Raw genomic sequence first — 27,376 nt, forward strand, 5'->3', positions numbered from 1 at the left:
ACCCAAACAAAACACACATTAAGAGGCTCTAATGTCTGTATCTCAATCTCGCGGCCCATGTCACCCCTACTTGTGGCCTGCGCAATGACGTGAAGAAATATTTTTAAAAATTATTCACCAAAATTATCTAAAATGAAGGCAATAGGCAGAGTGTTTACAGGTATAGCTCTAAAGAATGTAGCCTCATGGGCAGGGTAGTCCGAGAATGGACCGCCATACCCGTTATGTGTCTGTGAGCGAGGGAGGGAGAAAAAGGAGAGTGGAAAGGACAAGCTGTCACCGGGCAGAAATGGGAGCTGGAAGCATGTAAATATAATAATAACCACTGCAGCCAAGAAGAGAGCCTGACGAGCCCAGTTGTAAGTAAGCTATTAAGACTCGACTGTACACCGTGTTCGTGTTTTCCTCCGAAAACAATAAGTTCTGTTGGAGCAGCCTTTCAACGCCTCTCTCTGTCTCTGCTAGCAAAGTTGACCCAGACAACAGAGTAAAGCTAGTTTTCAGCTACGAGCCGACATGAACCCGACGTATCAGCCAGAGGTCCCTTTACTACGGTTCGGAGCCGCGGACCTGTTTTATATACGTGCGGAATAGTTTTCTATACGAGATCACTGCAAAAAGTGCAGCCTTACCTACTGTTACTCATTTATATTAAGATTTAAACATCTAGCTGGTGTTGTTGTGGTGAGTAACCTTCAAGTAATAAATCACACAGCGCAACATCTCTAAAATTAGAAATATCCTGTCTCAGAGTGATGCTGAAAAACTAGTTCATGCATTTATTACTTCCAGGCTGGACTACTGCAATTCATTATTATCAGGATGTCCAAAAAACTCACTGAAAAGCCTTCAGTTAATCCAAAATGCTGCAGCAAGAGTACTGACAGGGACTAGAAAGAGAGAGCATATTTCTCCTGTTTTGGCTTCCCTTCATTGGCTTCCTGTTAAATCCAGAATTGAATTCAAAATCCTGCTCCTCACATACAAGGTCTTAAATAATCAGGCCCCATCTTATCTTAATGACCTTGTAGTACCATATTACCCTATTAGAGCACTTCGCTCTCGCTCTGCAGGCCTACTTGTTGTTCCTAGAGTATTTAAAAGTAGAATGGGAGGGAGAGCCTTCAGTTTTCAGGCCCCTCTTCTGTGGAACCAGCTTCCAGTTTGGATTCAGGAGACAGACACTATCTCTACTTTTAAGATTAGGCTTCAAACTTTCCTTTTTGCTAAAGCATATAGTTAGGGCTGGACCAGGTGACCCTGAATCCTCCCTTAGTTATGCTGCAATAGATGTAGGCTGCCGGGGGATTCCCATGATGCATTGAGTTTTTCCTTTCCAGTCACCTTTGTCGCTCTCTATGTATTAACAGACCTCTCTGTGTTGAATCATATCTGTTATTAATCTCTGTCTCTCTTCCACAGCATGTCTTTTATCCTGTCTTCCTTCTCTCACCCCAACCGGTCGCAGCAGATGGCCGCCCCTCCCTGAGCCTGGTTCTGCCGGAGGTTTCTTCCTGTTAAAAGGGAGTTTTTCCTTCCCACTGTCGCCAAAGTGCTTGCTCATAGGGGGTCATATGATTGTTGGGCTTTTCTCTGTATCTATGAAGCGCCTTGAGGCGACATTTGTTGTGATTTGGCGCTATATAAATAAAATTGAATTGAATTGAATTGAATTGAATTGAATAGTACATTCATGTAGTTGTAAACAGCATGATAATATATTAAGTAATCCAAAGTATTCAGAATTAGTTACTCTCATTGAGTAGCGTAACGGAATACATTACAAAATATATTTTTGGGCATGTATTCTGTAATCAGTATTGGAATACATTTTAAAAATAACCTTGCCAACACTGGTGACAGAAGCTAAAGGACTGCCATTAAGCACCGAAACTTGGAGCGCTTCAGCGAGCGGAACCAGTAGCGGTTTTTGATACGGGCGACACGGGCGGTTGCCCGGGGCGGCATCGTGGTGGGGGGCGGCATAACGGGCATCGGCAAAAAAAAATAAAAAATTGCTTGTACTCATGCTGCCCCGACATCAGCCAGCGCATATTGGGATTGGGTGTCATAGGCACCGATCGGTTTTCTATCGCTCATTTGCTGGGAGTAAGGGCGCCCTCCGTTTGCAAGGTGCGCCTGCTGCTTGCGGCACAGGGAGGAGAGGGCGGGGCGGCGGGGGATTCTCTGGCTGGCTGGAGCGGCATCTAATAACCAACTCGCAAAATAAAACATAATAAAAACAAAACAACAAACACGAAAATGCCAGACATGATACAGACTTGTAATTTGCGCCGATGTTTTTTCGAAATTCTATACGTGAAAAGTGAGCGCGAGAGCCCTCGGTGCGCCTGCTTGCTACTGAAGTCAAAGTAAACTTTATTGTCATCTCCGCTACAGTCCAGTATAGAGAGACGAGACGACGAGGCTTCAGTTACAGCAGTGCAAGTAAACAAACAATAAATATAAGAAGAGTAAGAAAATAAATATACACTTTAGGACTCGGGGTAAAGGGATCAATAACAATTGAAAATTTATAATTTACAGTTTGATGATTTAAAGTCTCACACAACCCGTCGAACGGGGAGGAGACCTGCTGCTTCCAAATAGAGCACATTTCATTCATAATGTTGTAAATCCAAGCCCATTATCTATTCATGATTTGAATCCTGGGTTGTGTGAAATCCCAGAAATAAACCTTAGACAAAGTGAATCTGTGAACTAAGGTGTAGGTCTGTTAGATCATGTTGTGGTGATCCTCGAGTTGGGGTATTTGTGTTGGATGTAAGATGGACAAGAAAAGTTCAAAGCCATCAGGTGCTCAGTTTAGAAAAAATAGAAAAGAAGAGGAGGAGAAACGAGCAAAAGATGCAGGTAAGCAGATGTGTCATTGGATAATGGCAGGTCATCCTGAAACAATCAGGATCAGAATCAGAATACTTTATTAATAATGAATAATAATAATAATAATGGATTAGATTTATATAGCGCTTTTCAAGGCACCCAAAGCGCTTTACAATGCCACTATTCATTCACTCTCGCATTCACACACTGGTGGAGGCAAGCTACGGTTGTAGCCACAGCTGCCCTGGGGCAGACTGACAGAAGCGAGGCTGCCATATCGCGCCATCGGCCCCTAAGGAAATAATGTGGATTACAGTTGCTCCAAAAAGAAATGGTAAAAATAGTAACAGTAACAGACTAAACTTCAAACAATACATTATGTTACAGATTTTAATATTAGTCATTGTCAACTGTTGATTCTTCCTGTTCTCATTGTATGACGAATTATGATGGCTGTTTGGTAGCCGTTTGCATACAATGCATACTATCTCTCTCTTCATATGTGTGTGTGTGTGTGTTTCTCTGGCGAAATTCAGTATGGTTCCGACAACAGTTCTATGTTAATGTATAATCCTTAATATGTTTTATGTGTGTGTGTGTGGGGGGGGGGACGCCAGAGGGAGTGTTCGCCCGGGGCGCCAAACAGGCTAGGACCGCCACTGAGCGGAACAACAGGCAAACACATCTTGTGGGCCACAGCCTCATCCACAAAACTTTGTTTGGCTCCCGAGTCAATTAGTGCATCACAAGAATGAGTGCAGGAAAGAAACAGTAATTTAATGGGGCAGCTGAGGTGGAGGAACGTATTAGCAGGTGCACCCATCAGTATCCCCACCTTTACTGACCGGCTGAATCTTTTAACCGTGAGGGACAGGCGTTCACAAAATGCCCCTTCTTCCCGCACACAAAGCACTCATCCAGCAGTTGTCTTCTCCTCCGGGTGAATTTAGTCTTTTCCAGCTGCATGGGTTGTTCCTCGTCACGTCAGCAGGTGAATCAGGTTCCGCCTCCCACTCAATGATATAGGAAGCTCCATAGTGGCCAACTCACATTTGATGTTCTCGTTTAAGCTGTTTCTCCTCCCAGTCTGCCTCCTTGGCCAGGATCCAAAAGTCCATGGAGAAAATGGCCAGGGGTACAACTATTCTTATTGATCAAAACATTCCATTTGTTCCATCTACTGTTATATCGGATAAAAAGGGACGGTTTGTAATAGTAATAGTGTGACTGAGTTTTTCGTTTTGTTCTGTGTTTGTTCTACTTTTTAGTTTTTTACTATGTACATCACTTTGGTCAACCTGTGTTTTTTTTTAAAAGCGCTTATAAACAAATTGATTGATTGATTGATTTATAGTGTCTGGCGAAATCTGCGACAGGTATGTGACCTTGGCTAATCTTCATGCACCCAATTTTGATGATGTGCAATTTTTTTCGACACTTGTTTTCACACCTCCTGGACTTAAATACTCACGCTTTAATTCTGGGAGATTCAAATCAATTCAATTCAATTTTATTTATATAGCGCCAAATCACAACAAAAGTCGCCTCAAGGCGCTTCATAGATACAGAGAAAAACCCAACAATCATATGACCCCCTATGAGCAAGCACTTTGGCGACAGTGGGAAGGAAAAACTCCCTTTTAACAGGAAGAAACCTCCGGCAGAACCAGGCTCAGGGAGGGGCGGGGCCATCTGCTGCGACCGGTTGGGGTGAGAGAAGGAAGACAGGATAAAGACATGCTGTGGAAGAGAGACAGAGGTTAATAACAGATATGATTCAACACAGAGAGGTCTGTTAATACATAGAGAGCGACAAAGGTGACTGGAAAGGAAAAACTCAATGCATCATGGGAATCCCCCGGCAGCCTACATCTATTGCAGCATAACTAAGGGAGGATTCAGGGTCACCTGGTCCAGCCCTAACTATATGCTTTAGCAAAAAGGAAAGTTTGAAGCCTAATCTGAAAAGTAGAGATAGTGTCTGTCTCCCGAATCCAAACTGGAAGCTGGTTCCACAGAAGAGGGGCCTGAAAACTGAAGGCTCTGCCTCCCATTCTACTTTTAAATACTCTAGGAACAACAAGTAGGCCTGCAGAGCGAGAGCGAAGTGCTCTAATAGGGTGATATGGTACTACAAGGTCATTAAGATAAGATGGGGCCTGATTATTTAAGACCTTGTATGTGAGGAGCAGGATTTTGAATTCAATTCTGGATTTAACAGGAAGCCAATGAAGGGAAGCCAAAACAGGAGAAATATGCTCTCTCTTTCTAGTCCCTGTCAGTACTCTTGCTGCAGCATTTTGGATTAGCTGAAGGCTTTTCAGGGAGTTTTTTGGACATCCTGATAATAATGAATTGCAGTAGTCCAGCCTGGAAGTAATAAATGCATGAACTAATTTATCAGCGTCACTCTGAGACAGGATATTTCTAACTTTAGAGATGTTGCGCAAATGGAAGAACGCAGTCTTACATATTTGTTTAATATGTGCGTTGAAGGACATATCCTGGTCAAAAATGACTCCAAGGTTCCTCACAGTGTTACTGGAGGCCAAGGTAATGCCATCCAGAGTAAGAATCTGGTTAGTTACCATATTTCTAAGCTTTTCAGCGCCGAGTACAATGACCTCAGTTTTATCTGAGTTAAGAAGCAGAAAGTTAGTGGCCATCCAAGTCTTTATGTCTTTAAGACATTCCTGCAGTTTAACTAATTGGTGTGTGTTATCTGGCTTCATGGACAGATAGAGCTGGGTGTCATCTGCATAGCAGTGAAAATGTATGCTATGTCTTCTAATGATGCTGCCTAGGGGAAGCATGTATAATGTAAACAGAATTGGTCCTAGCACTGAACCCTGTGGAACTCCATAATTAACCTCAGTGTGTGAAGAGGACTCTCCATTTACATGCACAAACTGGAGTCTATTAGATAGATATGATACAAACCACTGCAGTGCAGTACCTGTAATACCTACAGCATGTTCTAATCGCTCTAATAGGATATTATGGTCAACAGTATCGAATGCTGCACTAAGGTCAAGAAGGACAAGCACAGAGATGAGTCCACTGTCAGAGGCCATAAGAAGATCATTTGTAACCTTCACTAAAGCTGTTTCTGTGCTGTGATGAGCTCTGAAACCTGACTGAAACTCTTCAAATAAACCATTCCTCTGCAGATGATCTGTTAGCTGTTTGACAACTACTCTTTCAAGGATGTTTGATATGAAAGGAAGGTTGGAGATTGGCCTATAATTAGCTAAGACTGCTGGGTCTAGAGATGGCTTTTTGAGTAAAGGTTTAACTGCAGCCACCTTGAAGGCCTGTGGTACATAGCCGATTATTAGAGATAGGTTGATCATATATAAGATCGAAGAATTAATCAATGGCAGGACTTCTTTGAGCAGTTTTGTAGGAATGGGGTCTAAAAGACACGTTGATGGTTTGGAGGAAGTAATTATTGAAGTTAACTCAGAAAGATCGATTGGAAAAAAAAGAGTCTAACTTAACATCAATGGTACTAAGAGTAGCTGTAGATAATATTACATCTGTGGGATGATTATTGGTAATTTTTTCTCTAATGATAAAAATTTTATTTGTGAAGAAGTTCATGAAGTCATCACTAGTTAACGTTAAAGGGATGGTTGGCTCAAAAGAGCTCTGACTTTTTGTCAGCCTGGCTACAGTGCTGAAGAGAAACCTGGGGTTGTTCTTATTTTCTTCAATCAGTGATGAGTAGTAAGCTGTTCTGGCTTTGCGGAGGGCTTTCTTATAAAGCAACAAACTATTTCTCCAGGCTAAATGATGATCCTCTAAATTTGTGACACGCCATTTCCTCTCCAGATTACGAGTCATCTGCTTTAGGGTACGTGTTTGAGAATTATACCACGGGGTCAGGTACTTCTGATTAGAGACCTTAGTTTTCACTGGAGCTACAATATCCAGAGTCGTACGTAGTGAGGAGGTGAAATTATTAACAAGATAATCGACCTCTGTTGGGGTAGCGTTCAGATAGCTGCTCTGCTCTGTGTTGGTACAGGGCATTGACGATGATAACAGTGGCTGGATTATATTCTTAAACTTAGTTACAGCGCTTTCAGAAAGACATCTACTTTGATAAAGTCCACTCTCCACTGCTGCATAATCAATTATTGTAAATGTAAATGTTATCAAGAAATGATCAGACAGGAGAGGGTTTTCAGGAAACACTGTTAAATGTTCAGTTTCTATGCCATATGTTAAAACAAGATCTAGAGTGTGATTAAAGTGGTGGGTGGGTTCTTTTACATTTTGAGAGAAACCAATTGAGTCTAACAACAGATTAAATGCCATGTTGAGGATGTCATTTTTAGCATCAACATGGATGTTAAAATCACCCACAATAATTATTTTATCTGAGCTCAGAACTAAATTAGATATAAAGTCTGAGAAATCAGACAGAAACTCTGTGTAAGGCCCAGGTGGACGATAGATGATAACAAGTAAGACTGGTTTCTGAGTTTCACAGCTGGGGTGGACAATGTTAAGCATCAGGCTTTCAAATGAATTAAAAGTCTGTCTTGGTCTTTCATTAATTAATAGACTGGTGTGAAAAATTGCTGCCACACCGCCCCCTCGACCTGTGCTTCGAGACTTCTGGTAGTTAGAATGACTCGGGGGTGTTGATTCATTTAAACTAACATAATCATCCTGCTGCAACCAGGTTTCTGTAATAGTGATGGGTCGTTCGCGAACGAAATGGCTCTTAGAGCCGGGTCTTTGAAGTGAACGACGCGATCCGGCTCTTTATTGGGAGCCGTGAGTTTTTTTTTTCTTTCTCTCACCCTCTCTCTCGCCCTTTTTTCCGCTAAACTCCACGCGCGGCCTGTACTTTGCGCTGGGCAGAGGGGGGAGGGGCATTAGTTACACTCGCAGTAGCACAGGAACAGAGCCAGAGAGAAAGAGAGCCAGGGGCAACAACGTCACATTAGAAAGGTATAGTAATCATCCACTAGTTTCAGTTGCAGATGATAAAGGATTCAGAAATCATGCAGGCCCATATGACAGAGAATGTGCATCTTCTTTTTGTTTTAATATTTTAATTTATATTTAATTGTGTTGTGGTTTGCAGTGTTTTGTGTTGTTTCACGTTAAATTTGTTTAAAAGGAAAAAGATGAAAATTTAAATAGTTAAAAGTTTAAAATGTAAATAGTTGTTTTTTGTATTATTTGATTTATTCAAAGCACGTACAAAGTCCAAAACACGTACAAACTCCTAAGCATGTACAAACTCCAAAACGCGTAAAAACTCCAAAACACGTAAAAACTCAGAAGCACGTACAAAGTCAGAATCACGTACAAAAGACAACAGTGCTCCAGGATGCTAGGGCGCGGTGTTGAGCTTTTGTTACCTAGTGGCTACACAAGCCAGGAAGTATCAACAACCGGATTTGGTGTGTGGTAGTAACAGGTAAATGAACTTTTTTTTTTTTTTAATTATTTAAATAAATATGAGTGCTTGTCTATAAATACACAAACAATACACACATGCTTTCAATTGTGTAATTTAAGTGATCTGGGTAGCTCTGTTTTGGAAGTTCAGTAAACGCTAGAAATGTGTTTTGGAGTTTGTACGGGCTTTGTCTCTAGGGGCTATATATAAACATATATAAATAAAACCACTTTTTTTTACATTAGTAATTCCTTTTCTGCATAATTTTATATTAGTGTTAATGATTAAATACTTAAAGCAACAAAACAACCTGAAGAACCGGTTCGGAGCCGAAAGAGCCGGATCTCTAAAAAGAGCTGGAAATCCCATCACTATTCTGTAAGGCAGAGTAAATCAATTTGTTGATCAATTATTAAGTCATGTACTAACAGAGACTTGGAGGAGAGAGACCTAATATTTAATAATCCACATTTCACTGTTTTACTCTTTGGTTCAGATGTGGATACTGTATTGTTCTTTCTTTGTAAATGTTTAAGTTGTTTGTTGCTGGTTTTTAGTTTGTTTTTTGTCTTTTTGGAAGCAGACACAGTCTCTATGGAGATGGGTTTTTGGGGGGGTAGCAGGAGGAGGGAAGCTGCAGAGAGTGCAACTCTGCTTCCTGGTCCCAACTCTGGATAGTCATATTTTGGGGGGTTTATAAATTTGTCGATATTTCTAGAAATGAGAGCTGCTCCATCCAAAGTGGGATGGATGCCATCTCTCCTAACAAGACCAGGTTTCCTCCAGAAGGTTTGCCAATTATCTATGAAGCCCACATCGTTTCTGGGACACCACTCAGACAGCCAGCAATTTAAGGAGAACATGCGGCTAAACATGTCACTCCTGGTCTGATTGGGGAGGGGACCAGAGAAAACTACAGAGTCCGACATTGTTTGGCAAAGTTGCACACCGATTCAATATTGATTTTAGTGACCTCCGATTGGCGTAACCGGGTGTCATTACTGCCGACGTGAATTATGATTTTACTGAATTTACGTTTACCCTTAGCCAGCAGTTTTAAATTTCCTTCAATATCGCCTGCTCTGGCCCCTGGAAGACAATTGACTATGGTTGCCGGTGTCTCTAGCTTCACATGTCTGAGAACAGAATCACCAATTACCAGAGTTTGACCCCCAGCGGGTGTGTCACCGAGTGGGGAAAAACGGTTAGACACATGAACGGGTTGGTGGTGTACCTGGGGCTTCTGTTTAGGACTATGCTTCCTCCTCACCGTTACCCAGCCGCCCTCTTTCCGCAGCTGCTTGGGATCTGCCGGGGAACAGCTAGCGGGGCCTACGCTATCTTCGGCTGCACCAGCTACAGGGGCCTGGCTAGCTAAGGGTGAGTGAAGGGTGCGAAGCAGAGTCTCCAGATCAGTAATCCTGGCCTCCAGAGCTGCAAATATGCTACATTTGTTACAGATATCATCACTGCTAAAGGAGGCCGAGGAGTAACTAAACATCTGACACAATGAGCAAGAAAGTGCAGGAGGGACAGGTGAAGTAGCCATGGTGCTAACGAGTCGGCTACGAGCTAAGCTAAGCTAGCGAAACAGTACAGAGACAGTGAGTGAATACTTTGGCTATAAATTAGGTAGTGAGTACACAGAAAGTGTGCTTCGGATGAAGCACGTGAAGATTATACTATGAAAAAAGAATGTATTTTAAAGTTGTTAATTAAACTGCTAAGCAAATAAGCTACTCTGACCTTAATCTGAATTTGGATCTTTATTAGATCGCTCGACCTCCAAACCTCCAAACTCTGGAGACTGGATCCATTGATGCTCACGGATGAACAATTTTGTCTCTAATATTTCTTCTAAAATTAAAACTTTTCTTAACGAGAAGGCATTCCTGAGGGGACAAATAATTTCAGTGGCAGCATTTAAAAGACGGGTTGCACAGCGGGAGCAGAGGCTCATTTCAGACCACATTTTGAGCATCACCAGGCAGTACTCTCAATCACCATCACCGACGCTATACAAAGAAGACCTGAGCTTACAAACCAAACTCAATCTACTTTCCACTCAGCAAGTGGAAGGGTGTCTGATTAGGAACAAGAGCGAATTTTACGAATTTTAGGGTGGAAAGACTGGTAAGCTTTGGCTAATCAACTCCGTGGTATGAGGACTAAACAAATTATAATGGGAGTGAGGATGGGCAATGGAGTGATGAATATTAGATAGGAAGCACTTCGAAACAGTGTAGAAGAAAGTGCTTGTGTAAATGTACCAGTTGTGTAAAGCGCTTTATAAGAACCAGTCCATTTGCCATGTTACCATCCCCTGCCACCACTTTGCATTTTCCAGTGTCTTTCAAAGTAGAATGGGAGGCAGAGCCTTCAGTTTTCAGGCCCCTCTTCTGTGGAACCAGCTTCCAGTTTGGATTCAGGAGACAGACACTATCTCTACTTTCAAGATTAGGCTTCAAACTTTCCTTTTTGCTAAAGCATATAGTTAGGGCTGGACCAGGTGACCCTGAATCCTCCTTTAGTCATGCTGCAATAGACGTAGGCTGCCGGGGATTCCCATGATGCATTGAGTTTTTCCTTTCCAGTCACCTTTCTCACTCACTATGTGTTAACAGACCTCTCTGCATTGAATCATATCTGTTATTAACCTCTGTCTCTCTTCCACAGCATGTCTTTATCCTGTCTTCCTTCTCTCACCCCAACCGGTCGCAGCAGATGGCCCCGCCCCTCCCTGAGCCTGGTTCTGCCGGAGGTTTCTTCCTGTTAAAAGGGAGTTTTTCCTTCCCACTGTCGCCAAAGTGCTGCTCATAGGGGGTCATATGATTGTTGGGTTTTTCTCTGTATCTATGAAGCGCCTTGAGGCGACTTTTGTTGTGATTTGGCGCTATATAAATAAAATTGAATTGAATTGAATTGAATTTCAGATTGAATCTGTTTCTTCTACTGTTGTGGATCGTCCTGTGCTCTTCTCTCATCTTAAAATATGTATTATCACACCCATTTCCATTTTTTTTACAAAATCAACTATGATATGTCCTTCCACCTTACTTTTTTTTAATACTATACCAACCCAACCACCTTCCTTTTCCTCATGTCAATGTTTCTAGTTTTGCATCTCCCTGTTAATTTGTATTAGCTGTGTTCTGTATCTGATCCTCATTCCCTCGTTTTCCTCCAGTGTCAACACTGCCAGAGGTCCCCGCGCCTGCTGGTTCTGCATGTGTTCCTGCTGGAGTGTCCGCGGGGCCTGTCCAGCCATCTGTCTATGCTGGAGGGTCTGAGGGAACTACCCAGCCTGCAGTGCCATCTCCGTCTGTGCCATCTCCGCTGCCTTCTGCACGGCTGGCCTCCGGACCCCCTTCGCCTGCGTTGTTGCATTGCCGTCCATGTGGCCGGCCTCTGGACTTGCTTGGTTTCTGTTGCTGGCCTCCAGGTCGACCCCCTGAACTGCTCTATGGACTTTTGTGCCAGCGACCTTCGGGTTGGCCTCCAGAACTGCCTTTGGGCTTTGCCCCTGTGGATTCGTGGCTGACCCAGCTTGCCTGTTTTGTTCTGGACTTCTGCTGCTGGGATTTTGATTTATTGGACTTCGGTTACCTGGGCTGCAGTGTTTTTTGTTTTGGGTTTTTTTCTGGTTTCAGTCTGTGTCTGTGTTTTCTTCTGTTCAGCGTCACGTCGTTAACGTCGGTTTCCCTTTCATGCTGTGTGTTTCCTCGTGAGTTCATATTCTTAGATTTCCCAGTTTAGTTGGATATTGTGTTATATTCCTCCCAAGCCTGCAATAAAGCAATGTTTTATGTTTATGTTTTGCCTCTGAGTACAGCGTTTGGGTCCTCTTCTCCTGTCTGCACACAGCACACTTTGACATTTCGTTTGTAATCACATGCATATGGCCAGTGTGGACCCAAAGGAAATATGGAGCATTGGGCATTATGGAGGCATTTCTTTTCCCTGTCTCTTGTCTCTCTCTCCTCTGTTTGTGCAGGAGTTTTTGTTGTCGGTGTGGTAATTAACCTAGCCTTTTGTTTCAGGGGCAGGACTTGTCCTGTGTTCTTCAGTCCATATACCTGGAGATATTGACCTCAGATGTTTGTAATCAGCTCATTGAAGATGCCTCACCACCCTAGGTAGTAACTGCCAATGTTTGTTGGATCATTGAACTAACCAAAGTTAGTAAAACTGGCACACTCGTTTGTTGTGTTGCTTTGATTTCGTCCTCCAATGTTGTAGTGATGAACAGATGAAGCCTTGTTTAAAGCTCGCCATCAGATCTGTTAAAAAAAGGTTAATTACTCAAAGCTTCATGTGCCCCCCTGCTTGTCAGAAAATGTATTGTTACTTCAACTATTTGTGTTCGGCTGTCTTCCAACAGTCTCTGCATGGGAATAATCACGGCCAAGAATAGAAATAAAACACCTAAATTTGATTTTTTTATTCATTTAATCTGCTTTTGAATAATATGAGTAATGGTAACAGAGGTTTATCGTTGTCACAAAACTTTGTCAATATGATTTCAGTGAATGTTTAAATAAACCCAACAGAACACCAGATGTTTATGTTAAATCCAAAAGATGGTGATTGTAGTTCTGAATACTAGGGTGATGGTGACTTTATTCGTTTTTATTAAGTAATAACATTTTTTTCCACTGTGCTTAGACTATTTTTGCAAATAACCTCTCCAGCTTGAAAGAAAGCAAATTCACATGGTGCTGAGTAGTGATGGGATTTCCAGCTCTTTTAAGAGAGCCGGCTCTTTCAGCTCCGAACCAGCTCTTCAGGTTGTTTTGTTGCTTTAATTACTTTATTATTGACAAAAATATAAAATTATGCACAAAAGGAATTACTAATGTAAAAAAAAGTGGTTTTATTTATACATGTTTATATATAAATATATACAGTGGCCCCTAGAGACAAAACACATACAAACTCCAAAAAGCCCGTACAAACTTCTAGCATGAACTGAACTTCCAAAACAGAGCTACCTAGATCACTTAAATTACACAATTGAAAGCATGAAAGCATATGTGTATTGTTTGTGTATTTATACACAAGCATTCATATATATTCAAATAATTTAAAAAATAAACGTTCATTTACCTGTTACTACCACACACCAAATCCGGTCGTTGGTACTTGCTGGCATCTAGGTAACCAAAGCTCAACACTGGGCCCAGCATTCTGGAGCACTTCTGTTGTGTTTTGTACGTGTTTTGAAGTTTGTATGTGTTTTGAAGTTTGTATGTGCTTTGTCTGTAGGGGCCACCGTAAATATACTTTTATTTATTCACTCCACATAAAATGTAATAAATAAATCATATAATACAAAAACCAACTATTCACATTTCAACTTTTAACTATTTAAATTTTCTGCTTTTTCCTTTTACAAATTTAAAGTGAAACAACACAAAACACTGCAAACCACAACACAATTAAATATAGATTAAAATATGAAAACAAAAAGAAGACGCACATTCTCTGTCATATGGACCTGCATCAATAAACTTTCTGAATCCTTTATCATCTGCAACTGAAAATAGTTGTAGATGATTACTATACCTTTCTAATGTGACGTTGTTGTCCCTGGCTCTCTCTCTCTCTCTCTCCCTCCTGCTCTGTTCCTGTGCTACTGACTGTAACTACCGCCCCTCCCCCCTCTGCCCAGCGCAAAGCACAAGGCTCGTGAGAAAGAGGGTGAGAGAAAGAAAAAAAAACACGGCTCGCAATAAGGAACCGGCGTGCGTCGTTCACGTCAAAGACTCGGCTCTAAGAGCCATTTCGTTCGCGACTGACACATCACTAGTGCTGAGGAGGCAGAGGTGCACAACAATCCCAAAGCCAACCTGTATAGGGCAACACTCACAACTTTTTAAACCAGCAAGGGTTCAAACGTCATCAGTGATATCACTCGTCCTTTAAAAAACCAAGCCTCAATACACGCTTCAAAAACGACTTTCTGGATTTCTCACTCAAGCTTGGAAGCCTTGGCTGAGTGTGTCCCTTCACTAGCATGTTCCTTACCTTTTGTACCTCTGTGCAGAAAGCCCCGGTGGTTGGAGAGAAAGGTCTAAGCATTCACCAAATGTTCTGTGAAACTAAGGAGTTGTGGATTTGGATGTTCTGTCTGGACTCCTTACCTTTGGTGAACAGTCTAAGAACTTTGTTTTCAGAGTCCTACGTTTGGGACCAAACTGTGTTGGTAGCCTTGACATCATTATACATCTTTTTTAAACGTGGAAATGTCCCCAAAACAACACTAGGGACATGTGTCGGTCAAAGTGCTGAACAGAGGGATAATATAATAAAAGAATTAAAGTAGAAAGAAAACATTTTAAAAAAGAACTGTAAGACATGTAATAGTATTTAGCATATAATGTACATGCAAATATGCACATACATATACAAAACTGTACACATTCACACACAAGCACACATATGTGAACATAACATATATACACATACAACACCATCCAATAAGATAAGAGACCAAATAGACAGAATAAAAAAAGACATCAAAGAGATCCGAAAGCCTTGGAAAATAAGTAGGTCTTGAGATTCGATTTAAAGACTTCCAAGGATGAAGAGGATTTTATGAAGGGGGAAGACTATTCCAGAGTCTCGGGGCGGCAATGGAGAAAGCTGTGTCACCTCTAGATTTGAGCTGGGAGCGTGGAACTGATAAAACCATCTGACTTCATCAGTCAACCAGAACCTTGCAAACAAGAAGGAGCTCAGGACATTTCCCTGGTATAATCCCACCCACAGTGAACTTGTGTATAATGCCTACTGCACTCATCACCATACATGTCCTCATACATGCCTCGCATCATCCTCACAATCCTTTTTCATACAAGACATTTACTGTCTTTGCGCCCAATCACATGCTCTCTCTAAATCCACAAAGACGCAGTGCAGTGCCTTCTACCACTACACTTTTTCATCAGCACTCTCAAATCAAACATACTGCTACTTCTTGATCGTCAACTTTCTTCTTAACCTAGCTTTAACCCTTTAAAACCGGTCGGAGCGGGCACACTCTGTTTTGCGTAACTATTTTTAAATCCCGGTAGCTCTGCAACCCTGTAAGCTAGCGCAAAAAATTTTTTTGCATATGAAACCGGAGGAGTTGTACTTACATCTTATACCATCAGCTTGTCCTCGGTCACAGTTTCCTTCCACATATAGCTTTGCAAAAACTGCATAAAAAGCACTTGCAGCAACAAAAACATAATATTCCAGAAACACGCTTTGCTGATCCGATCAGCTGTTTGTAACACTTCCTACGTTGGAATAGACGTCAGCGCGAACTATCGCATGTCCGCCATGACCTGCCCGAAACCAGAAGTGACGTCATTTTCGTGGAAAATGTATATTTTTACCATCAGGGCCTCATGAGCCTATACTGGTGTTTTTAAAAGTTATCCTCCCGCAGGCCCACCACCTGCAGGAGGCGCCATAGGGGTCGGGTGCATTGTGTGCCGGGTGGCGGCCAGGAGCGGAGGCCCTGGCGGACTGACCCCCGGCTGCCAAGACTGGCAATAGGGACATGGAATGTCACCTCTCTGGTGGGGAAGGAGCCTGAGTTAGTGCGTGAGGTTGAGAGGTACCGGCTAGATATAGTCGGGCTCACCTCTACGCACGGCTTGGGCTCTGGAACCAGTCTCCTGGAGAGGGGCTGGACTCTGTCTCAGTCTGGAGTTGCCTCTGGTGAGAGGCGGCGGGCTGGGGTGGGTATTCTAATATCCCCTCGGCTTGCTGCCGGTACGTTGGGGTTTTTCCCGGTGGACGAGAGGGTTTGTTCCCTGCGCCTTAGGGTCGGGGAACGGGTCCTGACTGTCATCTGCGCTTATGCGCCGAGTGGCAGTTCGGAGTACCCAGCCTTCTTAGAGTCCCTGGGGGGGGTGCTGGAAGGTGCTCCACCTGGAGACTCTGTTGTCCTGCTGGGAGACTTCAATGCTCACGTGGGTAACGACAGCGAGACCTGGAGGGGCGTGATTGGGAGGAACGGCCTCCCTGATCTGAACCCGAGCAGTGCTTTGTTATTGGACTTCTGTGCTAATCACAGTTTGGCCATAACGAACACCTTGTTCGAACATAAGAGTGTCCATAAGTGCACGTGGCACCAGGACGCTCTAGGCCGTAGGTCGATGATCGATTTTGTAATCGTATCACCAGACCTGCGACCATATGTTCTGGACACTCGGGTAAAGAGAGGGGCTGAGCTGTCAACTGATCACCACCTGGTGGTGAGTTGGATCAGGTGGCGGGGGAGGACGCTGGACAGACCTGGTGCACCTAAACGCGTAGTGAGGGTGTGCTGGGAACGACTAGCAGAGGCCCCAGTCCGCGAGATCTTCAACGCACACCTCCGGCAGAGCTTCAACAGCATTCCGAGGGAGGCGGGGGACATTGAGTCCGAATGGACCATGTTCAGCGCCTCCATTGCCGAAGCTGCTGCATTGAGCTGCGGCCGCAAGGTGGTTGGTGCCTGCCGTGGTGGTAATCCCCGAACCAAATGGTGGACACCAGAGGTGAAGGGAGCCACCAGGCTGAAGAAGGAGTCCTATCGGGCTTGGTTAGCCTGTGGGACTCCGGAGGCAGCCGACAGGTATCGACAGGCCAAGCGGAATGCGGCTCGGGCAGTGGCTGAAGCAAAAACTCGGGTGTGGGAGGAGTTCGGAGAGGCCATGGAAAAAGACTTTCGGACTGCCTCGAAGAGGTTCTGGCAAACCGTCAGGCGTCTCAGGAGGGGAAAGCGGTGCTCTACCTGCACTGTGTATAGTGCTGGCGGAGCGCTGCTGACGTCGACTGAGAAAATTGTCAGGCGGTGGAAGGAATACTTCGAGGACCTCCTTAATCCCACTGACGCATCTTCCAAGGAGGAAGCAGAGTCTGGGGATGAGGGGAATGACCCGCCAATTTCTGGGGGCGAGGTCACTGAGGCAGTTAAACAACTCCTTGGTGGCAGAGCCCCTGGTGTTGATGAGGTCCGCCCCGAGTTCCTGAAGGCTCTGGACGTTGTAGGGCTGTCCTGGCTGACACGCCTCTGCAATGTTGCGTGGAGATCAGGGGCAGTACCCGTGGATTGGCAGACCGGGGTGGTGGTCCCCATCTTTAAGAAGGGGGACCGGAGGGTGTGTTCCAACTACAGGGGGATCACACTCCTCAGCCTCCCCGGGAAAGTCTATGCCAGGGTGCTGGAAAGGAGAGTTCGTCCGCTAGTCGAACCTCTGATGCAGGATGAACAATGCGGTTTTCGTCCTGGTCGCGGAACACTGGACCAGCTCTTCATCCTCTCGAGGATACTTGAGGGTGCATGGGAGTTTGCCCAACCAGTCTACATGTGTTTTGTGGACTTGGAGAAGGCATTCGACCGTGTCCCTCGGGGTGTCCTGTGGGAGGTGTTGCGGGAGTATGGGGTGTCTGGCCCATTGCTACGGGCCATTCGATCCCTATACAACCGTTGCAAGAGCTTGGTTCGCATTGCCGGCAATAAGTCGGACTCGTTCCCGGTGGGTGATGGGCTCCGCCAGGGCTGCCCTTTGTCACCGGTTCTGTTCATAATTTTTATGGACAGGATTTCTAGGCGCAGCCAAGTGGCGGAGGGCTTTCGCTTTGGTGGCCTCAGGATCTCATCTCTGATTTTTGCGGATGATGTGGTTCTGTTGGCTTCATCGGGTGAGGGCCTCCAGCTCGCACTGGAACGGTTCGCAGCCGAGTGTGAAGCAGCGGGAATGAGGATCAGCACCTCCGAATCTGAGGCCATGGTTCTCAGCCGGAAAAGGGTGGAGTGCCCACTCCGGGTCGGGGATGAGGTCCTGCCCCAAGTGGAGGAGTTCAAGTATCTCGGGGTCTTGTTCGCGAGTGATGGGAGAAGGGAGCCGGAGATCGACAGACGGATTGGGGCTGCAGCTGCAGTAATGCAGACGCTGCACCGGTCCGTCGTGGTGAAGAGGGAGCTGAGTGTAAAAGCGAAGCTCTCAATTTACCGGTCGATCTACGTCCCTACCCTCACCTATGGCCACGAGCTGTGGGTAGTGACCGAAAGGACGAGATCGCGGATACAAGCGGCGGAAATGAGCTTCCTCCGAAGGGTGGCTGGCATCTCCCTTAGAGATAGGGTGAGAAGTTCGGCCATCCGGGAGGGGCTCAGAGTAGAGCCGCTGCTTCTCCACATCGAAAGGAGCCAGCTGAGGTGGTTTGGGCATCTGGTAAGGATGCCCCCTGGGCGCCTCCTGGGTGAGGTGTTCCAGGCATGTCCCACCGGGAGGAGGCCCCGGGGCAGACCCAGGACACGCTGGAGAGATTATATCTCTCGGCTGGCCTGGGAACGCCTTGGTGTTCCCCCGGATGAGCTGGAGGAGGTGGCTGGGGAGAGGGAGGTCTGGGCCTCTTTGCTTAGGCTGCTGCCCCCGCGACCCGGCCCCGGATAAAGCGGATGAAGATGGATGGATGGATGGATGGATGTTTGACTTTATGACTTTCTGTGTGGTTTCTGGGATGCTTAGGACTCATGTTGCACTGCTGGAAATATTTTATTTTGATGCATATGCTGCTTTTTTGCAAATTTGCATTATAATATTTATTTTCATTTTTCCTGCAGTGTATAAAAATTGGTGTATTTCAAAAATAAAACTATGAAGACACTCAAAATAAATTTCCTGTGGTGGGAAACTATTTTGTGCAACTTTTTTGTATTTACAGTTTTGAGGGATAAGCCTCTTAAATTTCTCTAACTAGAAATATATGTTAAAAAAACAAAAACGATTTTCAATTTTTTTGTAGTTTATTGCACTTTCTTGCAATTTATGTAATTACTATGCACTTAATGCAGACATATTATTAAAATCTAGGCTGTAATGGTTGTATTGATGTATAGCAACTTGAAATGCTCACAAAAATGGCTCCACAGCATGTAAACATATAATATAAGCTCTGGCGGACTTGATTCTATGGTAGGTCTTAAAGGGTTAATAAGTATCACCCTTGTTCTTGAACATTGGTACCAGTGCACTTTCTCAAGCATCCTCTCACTCTCCACGATTGTGTTAAACAACCTGGTTTCTCTATTCTTGAACCTGACTGAAAACAAGAAGCTCAGTGGGGTTTTTCTTACAGCAGAGTAGCAGAAATAAACTGTAATCTAGTTGCCGTCATGCCTTCAGAATCTTATGTTGTATTTAAAAGTTTCAAGCCATCCACAGCCTCTACAGCTCTGAGTGTTGTTCCACCTCTGCCCGTTTTGATATGAACCCCATATAATACTGAAACATTTTGTGGGCTTCTGAAAGTGAAATGATCACAGTCACACATCACGCTTTCTTCACAGATTATTGTCTCGCTGTTTTACTGTGCTTGGATCTGCTCCAGGCCCTCTTCAGTAAAATCACACAATATATTTGCAAAAATATTCATTCACCAGTCAGGCTTAAGACATTGTCATGTCAGTGAGCAGCAACTGAGTGATTACTCCAAATAGATTCTGCCAGTCAGATCCAATTTTGTCTTTTTATTCTTTCTTCATTTTCTTATCTGAGGCTTTTAGTTTGAGGGTGCAGGTAATGTCTAAGAGTATTACCTTTTGCACAGCTTGTCTGATAAGTTTTACAGTAAAACCAAGCCTAGATTTTACACAAAGACATGAAACACAATAGTATTTGATCTGATTGTTTGTTGGTAAAATATAATTGCAGAAGGAAAACCACGTTATTAGAGATTATTATATTCATGACAGAGGTGATGGAAACAAGACTGACAGTGCAGGAGGTACGTAAATGCCCATCAGCTTAAAAGCTGCTGTTTGCTGCATCAGGACATCAGTTTGTGAGGATTTCCAAACAAAACTGATGTGAGGTGGATGATATGATCTGCGGTGCCAGTGATGTGATTTGGATACATAAATACTGCATGAGTGCAGTTAAAGCATGTGATTGCAATGTGGAAAAGGAAGAATTTTACCTTTCTAGGAACAGCTACGTCTAACTGGGCTTGTTGCCAGTCAGGTGTGTATGACATATGTATTTCTTACACGGGGTAAACTGCCAAAACGACCTAGACTGGCATCCCAGTACCTGCAGGTGTGCCATGCTTACCAGAAAACAATTTCAAAACAGGATAACTCTCTCTAACTGTGAGGCACTATTAACACATTTTGTGTGAATTTTAACATAACATGTGTAAGAAAATGTGTAAACACACTTGATGTGTTGCACAATTTAACACATTTTGTGTGTTATTTTCAGAATCTAACAACAGGACCTAAAATTAGCAGCTCAGTAATTTGATGCTAGCCCTGCGTTTAGTGAAATCAATTGTAGATTAACAATGTATTATAATTATATTAACTGAATAAATAAAATGTTTAGTTATTGTTTGTTTTCCATAATCCTTTCCTCATTACTTTCAACAAATAAAACATTTTATAATGTAATGTGGACCAAGGTGTGTATGGTGTACTAAAATTCTGAAAGAGGATTAATTTTTTATTTCTCAATATGTGTGGCATACCAATTAATGGCTATGGCTATACTATAAGCATAAGTATCCACACAGAACAGGCTTAACTTTGACCGTAACATGTGAACTAGGGCAATACAATTGAAGCAAAAGTAGAAAATGAAATGAGTAAGAACACATGCTGAAAATTGAAACAAAATCTGCCCAGCAACATGACATACCAGCGGCGGGAAGGGGGCGCTATCTTTCGCGCCACTGAGACAAAGGAGGCAAAGATGGACGTTACGTCGCCTCGTATGTTGTCAGACCTTACAGTAAGTATCATTTACCAGTTTATCTTAATGTACTGAAAATATGCCGGGTTTCTGGAAGAATGTGAATTTATATAAAATATAGGAGTTATGTAGGAGTTTTGAGTTTAAGTTAATTACTGCTTAACTATACCTAGCTAACCTTAATGTAACAGTCTTGCTAACATATCCTACTCTTAATTTTATTATTAGTTCTTGGCTTTCGTGCCATACTTCATTAGAGTTAATGTGTTTTGGTAGTATTTTTATGTATTACTTTATTCATGTATTTATCTATTTACTTTATTTATGTATTAGAGTATTCAGAAATTGCTCTTAGAACCAGTGTGGTAGTTGGCTAGCGGCTCCGACAGGCATTTTGTTGTCTATGAGCAACGCCAGCAGTGTTGTGTAAAATGACAATATTGTCGTTAGCTCTGAATAGAGCAAATGTAGTTATCACCGCGACCATTCGTTTACTAGCACAGAATAGGAATAAAGACTGAGTAACTTTAACATGAAATATACCTCATATTGACAGAGATAATTATTTTTTAAGCAGTTAAAGCAGTTTTTGCATCTAGTATGATTCACTAAAGTATGTGTGCATTCTTTTTTAAGGCTTATTGCTGGAAACATGCTCTGATATAGTTTCTTTTTTATGCAGAACTTCTGAGGAAGTAATGAAAAAACAAACAACAGCAACTTGACCATGCAAACTATCTTACTCATTTAGCCATGTGTTTAATTTTTTCAGCACACATATGACAACTTAGAATCTGTCAAAGTCCTTGTAACCACTTTTATAGATGAGAAAGAAATTTGTAAAAAAAAAATTATTCTTGTCAGCAGTGCCACAGACATCATAGGTCAAAGCCAAGCTCAGCACATGGGCTGTGTGCTTGATAGGTTGCTAAAGAATAACACTGATTTCATGGAATATATTGATGTTGACAGTGAGGTAGACGTTAAGGACTTTGATAGATTCCATATCGTCCTGTGTTTTAACAGTTATTAACTATTAGTCAGGATCAGATTTATTCACCAAGTAGCAACTATAAGATAAAATCAATTTAATTATTATTCAGAATTTCTTTTAGTCATTGCGTTATAATCACGGTAATTAAGAAACCGCCTTCTTCTGCTGCAGCTTTTTGAGTAAACTCCTGCTTCTATGCTCTGTGGAAATTTGCTGTCATGACTTTGAAGATTATTGCAGAGAGGTAAAGTGTCTGGTGTTGCCTTTACACAGTCTACCATTACCACAGAAGAACAAAGTCAACTCCTGAAGTCACTACTCAAGAGGAAAGCCCCACAGATTCTTAAGGAGTATGAAACCTGTTGGTGCCATCGAGGAAGCTCCTTGTGAAGACTTGCATTGGGGATTTGGTGGAGAGGTGTGGTTAGTAAGTATCGCACTTTACTGCACTTTGTTAAAATTTTGCAATGAATGTTTTCCTTTAAAAATGTTGAAGTGCACAGAAGTAAAAAAGATTACCTTTGTTTTCCAGTTACCCTCTTAGTGCAGAGAAGCTAACTGTAGCAAAAAGCATCATCACCACTTTGCCATCCCTGAGTGGCAGGACAGGGGGAAGGATTTGTAAGTAAATTTAGCATTTTAATAATGTAAATTCCACTACATACTGTAAATTGCACTTGTTCCCACTTACTGTGTATCGTTTAACCTTTATCTAATTATTTATTAGAGCTTTTTTTCTCAGTTAAAATTGCTCAGCTGTTACCCATATACCTCTGTCCTTTCTAACTAAGGAGCATTATTATGATCCAGTCTCTCATTGTGGATTCCTACACTGTAAAATATAATTCTAGATGTTTGTTATTTCTTATATTATTATTATTATATTATATTTTGTTATTTCAACATATTATTCTATATCAGTTTGTGGATTCCTAGAGACTAAACTGCACAACCTTAGACGGAATCTCGACCAGGGGCAGAGACGTTATAAGAAGCGAAAAGTGACAGATGACTGTGGTGAAGACAAGAAGCTCAGGCGAGAGGATGGGAATACCAGCAGCACAGATGAGTGGGTCACCCTGATCAAATTATTGCGGCCCTCAGCTGGGAACCTTCCAACTATCATGTCAGGCATGGAGGAAACATACACCAGTCTCAGAGCCTGGAATATTCGGAGAGTACCCACGGTTTTTGGACATGCCAAGTCTGGTAAGTTGCTTGGTTCCCTGGTAATGGTTTATGTACTCCTTCTCCACTCAGCGGAGGTATGTTTATGAGCTCCTAGTGAATATTTTGAAAGTTTTATAACTTCAGAGTTGGATCATTACTCACTGGGCACTGATTACAATGAGCATCACTTTTCACATGGTCCAAAATCTTAGTCGTACCACCAAATGACTATCTAATAGTAGGGACATCAAATGACAATGCAGAAAGTGCTGCTCGTAGAAGTTAAAACCCTACAAAAAAATCACCTAAATCTGTATGAAACTCTGCTTTCAGCAGCGCTATTTTCAGCAAAAAAGCTCTACAGGACAAACCGCAGACAGACAAAATAAGAAATTGTCTGCTAGAAAGTTGAACATCAGCTAAAAAGTCCTATTTTTTTCTCAGGGTCTGATGGGACCCAAATCATAGCTAAAATTAAGGAATAATGGACTTGTATTCAAATACCACTCCAAGTAAATTGTTATGTTTCACTGTACAGGTAAGCTTGATGTGGAATGAGTAACAGAAATGTGATACTGTAACATTTGATTTTAGACATACGGCTACCAAATGGGCAGAATGTACTTTTGATTTAATGTATTTAATGCTTTATTTTACACTTAAACACTTTTTTCTTTCCATAAGCTGGACTTGGAGTTTGGCAATCTTACAGTAGGACAGGTGGATCTCTTTTTACGAAAATGGGACGCCAGTATCATTCTCAAATCAGTAGCTGTCCTGGAAACAAGAACCCCCCCGCTTTGTGTTAACACACCTGCTCCCACCAGTTGGTGCCAGTCGTTGCAACCTTAAATCAGCTATAACGCACTTGGTTGAGTTTGCACTGGTATGTATTCAGTAAAGTTCTCACGGTATTTACCTGAGGAAAGCATTTGTCTACACCTCACTGAAAACTTCTCTAAAAATCTATCTTCCCCATTTCCATCTCCAAGCCTGGAACAAGTATTGCATCGCTTTGCAGTGATCCTGAAGCATCATCCACAACACACCAACCCCAGCTGATATGCATCGGTGATCTAAAGAGTGCAACCGGGCAGTACATCATCGTTGCTAAGAATGACAGAGGAACCATTTCTCTGAATGATGGCCTGACGTGTGCTGTGGATAAGCTTTTCAAATTGTACTGGGTATGTAACTTGTCCTATCCTGCACCACTTGGCTCCATCTTCACCTTCTTTGAGTTTGTCTATGAACTGCCGCTGTCCACCCAAAGGAAAACCAAAGTACTGGAGCTCATTGCACAGATTAAAGGATGCAAGTAAAATGTTCACCTGTCCAAAATGTAGAGAGTCTCTGTTCACAGAGGGGAGAAACCTCATTTGGCATCTTTGTCAAATACACTGCTTATCAGGACTGACCATTTTTATGCCTATTGTTACGAGTTCAAATTTTGAGGGTGAGCCCAAAAAACAACAATTGGTCCAGGAGAGTCGGTCAAACAATGATTTTAATGAACGCACGCATGGGGAGATGAACACTGCACACCGACAGCATCGATCTCCGCCCAATGATACACAAGCAGTTGTTTTTATAACATCAGGGTATTATTTATGACGCCCCCTCATGCGTCAAAGCAGATACAATACATGCATAAGTTTCAAAACCACAAATGTTCCACAAAGACCAAACAGCCACTTCACAAGCGCATGGCACAACACAGAAGAGCCACCTCCACAGGACAAGACTCAGCAGTCCATCTGCATCTAAAGGTCAAAGGTCACTCTTTCGAGGATGCCAACGTTCACATTTTGGACAGAGAGGACAGATGGTTTGAAAGAGGAGTCAAAGAAGCATCTATGTCCACTGTGAGCGACCATCTTTGAACAGAGGCGGTGGTTTACGACACCAACTCTCTGCCATCTATAATCCAGTTTTGAGATCCTCCCCAGACGCCTTAACGCCCACTCACATCCTGGGCCATCTGACCTCAGGAAATCACATGATAAGGTGGGGCCAGGTTTCACAATGAGCTCACCCGAAACTCTGGCTGATTGGGACCCACACCCAGTTTCACACCTTGGCTCATGTGATTAGAGGATCATCAGGGGGTCCTTTTGTCCCTCTGTGGGGGGAAACTCCCACTAGGGTTATATCTGGGACTCTCCACCATTTGACCTTAGAACTGAAGAAGCTTCTCGGATGAAGGTGAAACGTCTTCAAGTAACTTAAAGAAGTCCAGACGCTTTTCTTTGCAAGCTCCTTTGACTACGATGACCTGGATGACTGAGAACCTTCACAGACATAACAATGTAAGCAGCAACTATCTCTGTCTGTCTTTTTCTTATTTCTCTTCCACTAGATTTGCTCACATACTGTTTTCCTTCTCACTTTGTCTGCTTCCTCTCACACAGACAGGGCTTTTGGTCTTATTTCCTCTCATAAGAAAAAAACTATTAAGAAAAGACATTGGCTTATGAATAAACAAATAGATGGCAGGAGAAAAAAAGAATGGGGGGGAAAAAGCACAAGCGATGGGTGAGAAGCATAATAATTGTGTGATTCATCCTCAGTGAACCTCCACAGTCATAGCATAATTACACATGAAAAGCTAAATTTATCGTAGCGTGCTGAGCCTCCTCATTAATTTAAAGCTGAGACAGCCATAGTGAAGGCCTTTTCTAATCCACCCACTGTTTTTCTTTTCGTTTTTTTCTTCCTCTTTCTCCTCCTCTGCCATTCTCTATCTCTTCCCATTATGGAGCATTAAAATGTATATTACCCTCAGAGCTCCATTATCATAAACCACAGAGTCCCTGTGGGGTGGGGTAGCTCAGAAGAAGACCACGAGAGAAGGAGAAACAGTGAGTTAGGCTCATTATGGACAAGAAAGGCTCTCATTTACACAGCACTATCTTGGCCCCATGTCCTGCATGATAGCCACCTATTTGTTGCCTAATACCTAATAACCGCTGCAAACTTGGGAGATCCATATCCTATAATGAGAAGTAGCACGCCTTTCCCACTCAGAAAGCTGATTGTGAGGCATCATTAACAATCACACCAACATGCACTAATTGACCGCTGTGTGCTTTTTCTCTCCCTTCCCCCTCCATACCTACTCCTTTTGAATACATATTCACCCAGTAAGACACAAACTTTTCAGTAGTTTGATTTGTTTATATGTTCTATTTGTTTTTCCTTGCTTCCTTTAACTGTAAATCAGAGAAGCAGTGTAGCATGGGGAGCTAATAACCCACCTTGTACATCTGCCTTTATAAATTATGCAGCAAGCCACACTGCAGCTTGTTGTCTGGCAGGACCCATTGGTAAAAGCTGGAAAGATCATTATCAGTTCAGCTCAAAGCTCGGAAGGAAGAGTGGAAACTGTCATTTGTCACTATTTAAATCTTGAAAAACAGGCAACCAATACGTGCAACCAAAGGAGCAACTGTGTGAATTTTGCTTCTTTGTATTAGTCATCATTTCATTTGAATCAGGTTTGGTTTTATGAATGGAAAGAAAGAAAAATGTTATTTACATAAGCTACAACAAAGCAATACTGGTATATTTTTGTCTTTTTTTCCATGTGCTGTAGCAGTAGCAGATTCTGATATAAAAAGCAACAGAAAAAGAAAGTACAAATATTAATAGGAGTTACAATGATAAGTCAGCCTCCTAACAAAGTCACCTGTTTAGGATTATGTATTAAAAGGCACAGTCAGGATCCTGTTTCTTGACTTTTCCAGTGCCTTTAATACCATCCGGCCCTGTCTGCTCCAGGAGAAACTGAACAGGATGGAGGTGGACCCCTGCCTGGTGGCTTGGATCTCCGACTACCTCACCGACAGGCCACAGTACGTCAGGCTGAAGGACATCACGTCTGACACTGTGGTCAGCAGCACAGGAGCACCACAGGGAACTGTGCTGTCCCCTCTTCTCTTCACCCTGTACACCTCTGACTTCTGCTACAACTCTGAATTATGCCACATTCAGAAGTTTGCAGACGACACAGCCATCATGGGGTGTATCTGGGATGATCAGGAAGAGGAGTACAGAAGTCTGGTGAGGAACTTTGTCGCATGGAGTCACACAAACCACCTGCAACTCAACACCTCAAAGACTAAGGAACTGGTTGTGGACTTTGGGAGGTCCAGAGCAGGTCCACTGCCGGTTCAGATAGAGGGGGAGGAGGTGGAGGTGGTCAACAAG

Source organism: Neolamprologus brichardi, chromosome 9, assembly GCF_056152115.1.
Source record: "Neolamprologus brichardi isolate AB-2024 chromosome 9, ASM5615211v1, whole genome shotgun sequence".
NCBI classification, from domain to species: Eukaryota; Metazoa; Chordata; class Actinopteri; order Cichliformes; family Cichlidae; genus Neolamprologus; species Neolamprologus brichardi.